Consider the following 3301-nt stretch of genomic DNA (forward strand, 5'->3'; position numbering starts at 1 on the left):
GTCCACTTTCTTTTTTTTGATTGCAATAAACTATATAACATAATATATAAAATAAATTTTTACCAGTTTAACCATTTTTAAGTATATAATTCAATGATAGTAATTATATTCATGATCTTGTGCAATCATCACCACCATCTTTTTCTGAAACCGTTTCATTACCTCAAACAGAAACTCTGTGCCTATTAAGAGATAACTCCACATTTCCCTTGTTCAGTGCCTGGCAGGCCCCATTCTACTTTCTATCTCTACGGATTTACTATTTTATGTATCTCATATAAGTCGAATAATATAATATCTGCCCTTTTGTGTCTGGTTTGTTTCACTTAGAATAATGTCTTCAAGTTTTACCCATGTGGTAGCATATGTCAGAACTTCATTCCTTTCTATGGCCGAGTAATATTCCATTGTATAGATGGATACACTACATTTTGTTCCTTCATCTGGTGATGGACACTTGAGTTGCTTCCACTTTTTTCCTGTTGTAAATGCTACTATGAAAATTAGCATACAAGTATATTTGTTCAAGTTCTTGTTTTCAATTCCTCTGGGTGCATACCTAAGAGAAGCAGTTTCCCTTTTACATCATACTTTCTTTTCCTTTCTCTGGATAGACCAGCTCTACGTCACAGAGGTAGAAGCAGCAGAGTTAATATCAGAAAAGCAAACTAAAAGTTAGCAACAAAGGGTTTCTGTTTGTGTTTTAAACTAAAGACAGACTTTTAGGGGAAAAATCCAAATAAAATTAAGATACCCATTTCCTCATTCTCTTCTCATTCCTCCTCTCCTGAATACATTACAACTACCCCTTTTCTCCTCTCAAGTATGTGAAGAGCGACTGGCCTCGTGTGTTTATAAGACCCCTCTGCAATGCAATTGCTCCTCCAGGACTTTATTAATGACATTTACAATTCCCATCATAACTAAACCATGCTGTTCTCCCAACACCAGGCCTTGGAGAAGTCATTACTCTGGTGATCACAACAAAACTGAATTCTAACAGGCTGCCTGCTGCTGCAATATGCTGTGAGTAACTCCCTGTGTTCTGGCAGTAAAAACAAATTAAATTAAAGATCCCTGTTCACCAAAGGACTAATTCTAATTTTTGCAAAGTTTCCATTAAACAATATTGTCTACAGAAAGTATGCACTAGCATTCTCCTCCTGGGAACTAAATGGAAAGAAAATTCTAATAGAATTATTAAATTTCCCCATTAATTTTGTGTTATACTCTTAGCATTTATTAATAATATTAAGAAGATTCAAAGATCTATCCTCTTTGAATCCTGTAAAGCATTTATGGAAATTAAATTTCATCAGGGAGATTCGAATTGCTGAAAATCAGGAATGAACAAAGCAATAGATTAAAAGGGAATTTGCTTTGGCAATAAATATGGTAATGGAGTTTCTCCCTTTTATTAATGGCATGGAAACATTCAGGGAATATTTTAATATTGTTTTCCCCTGTAAGAATCTCAGTTCAAATATTTTTTCTTCCACCATTTAATGACAGTGATTTTTATCTTGCCTTTGATTTTGTAGTTCCCGAAAGTGGTGCATGGCATCTACGAAAAGAGGTGAGGTTTTTATACTGCTAGGGGCATGGAAAACATGGCACCTCCAGGACAAGGTGTGTGGGTGGGCTTCCCACATTGATGGATTGGTTGGTTGATTACTACTGCAAGACTACAGTGAAATGTTTCATTTCTTCCATTCCACTTTATCTGAGATGGATTCTAGCGTTCTCGGACAGTATTTCTCAGGTACATGTAACCAGTGTGGTGCATAAACATGAGAGTGTAAAACGTTGGTAGAACAAGAGAATAAAACTTATTGAGCACCTATCAAGTACTGGACTATGTACCAATAATTTTATATGTCTTTTAAAATTTTGATTCTCACAGCAAACCTTTAAGGTAGGTATTTTTATTCTATGTTATGGACAAGAAAACTTACCCCAGGTCACGTAGCCTATGAGTGGCAGAACTGTAATTCATTCACTCGCCCATGCACGTCTCAGTCTCTTGTCAAGGGTTTAACCTCAGAACACGGAAGTTCCCAGGCACTTGCAGCTCTCTGCATTCAAAAGCAAAGTGGGCAAAGAGATCAGTTGTTGCCCATTGGGAGCGAAAGTTCATAGGCAGCTGGTGTGTTTGAAAATGGAAAAAGGTCATGGTAGGGCAAAGACAGCATTTACTATAGTATGAAAATGATATGTGCACATACTCATTGTATTTGTGTCATTTATTGAGATGTTTTATTACCCTTTTTTTTTTCCTGGAAAAGTTGGTGGGTTGAATATTTCATATGCTTAAAAAAATTTATTGATGTGTTCAGTGTTTTATCTTCAACTTTCAGTTATTAAATTTTCCTTCTTGCTATTCCTTTACAACAGTGCTTCTCAACATGTGATCCCTGGACCAGGAGAACCAGCATCATGGGGGCACTTGTTCGAAATGCAAACTCCCAGGTCTCCATTTAGAAACTCTGGGAGTGAGACTTAGAAATCCAGGTTTTAAGATAATCTTTGATGATTCTAATGTTTCTTAAAGTTTGAGAACCACGGCTTTATGAACTGGGCAAGTATTACAGAGATAGAAAAGGAAAGAGGAAAACACGTTTATTCAGCAGCTACTTTATATTAAATAGAGTCTTAAGTATTTTATAATTCATAACCTCATTTATTTATCATGACCCCTACCTCCTGTGAAGTAAATATTGTAAGTTATATTTTTACTAAAAGTGGAAGTCAGGAAGATAAATTGACTTGCCTAGTCATACAGCTAAAGTCAAGGTCAGGATTTGACCTAACCTTAGGTCAAATGACCTAAGGTTATTTGACCTAACCTTAAAGCCCATGCTTTTTCTAATGCATTGTGCTGCATTAGGAAACTAGATACTGGAGAGCTGCATTCACAGTGAAAGGTAGAGGTAAGTGTATAGCCTTGGGGAAGACACAGTCTTGCCTGGGGCTTTGGCAGTGACCCCCACGTATGCATGTCCAGTGCAACGGAGAGAAACAAGTACCAATGGAGGAGCAGGGGTAGTGCAGATCAACATCATGATAAATGCGAGATAAGAATCTCTTTCTCTCAAATAGTCCAGAGAGAGTTGATCCTGAAAAAAAGTTGGGGTAAGCTAATTAGCTTCTGCTATTATAAGACTAGGGACTGTCTGAATGGCAGATATTTGACTTTGTGATAATAACAAAATAATAGTAGTGTAATTGTGTGCTAGTGATGGTGGAGGTAAAGGTGGTGATGATGGTGGATTGGTGGTGATGGTGATGTGGAGGTGATGGT

The 3301-nt window shown here is 36.9% G+C and overlaps 1 long non-coding RNA gene across 1 annotated transcript; it reads left to right on the forward strand.

The window, feature by feature from the left end:
* The first annotated feature begins 984 nt into the window (after positions 1 to 984).
* LOC120589922 (uncharacterized) lies at positions 985 to 2688 on the forward strand. The gene is made up of 3 exons (XR_005649584.1): positions 985 to 1026; positions 1542 to 1629; positions 2395 to 2688. It is a non-coding gene; the product is annotated as an uncharacterized LOC120589922 (long non-coding RNA).
* The last annotated feature ends 613 nt before the right edge of the window (positions 2689 to 3301 follow it).

Source organism: Pteropus medius, unplaced genomic scaffold (genome assembly GCF_902729225.1).
Source record: "Pteropus medius unplaced genomic scaffold, Ma_sr-lr_union100, whole genome shotgun sequence".
In the NCBI taxonomy this organism is placed as follows: domain Eukaryota; kingdom Metazoa; phylum Chordata; class Mammalia; order Chiroptera; family Pteropodidae; genus Pteropus; species Pteropus medius.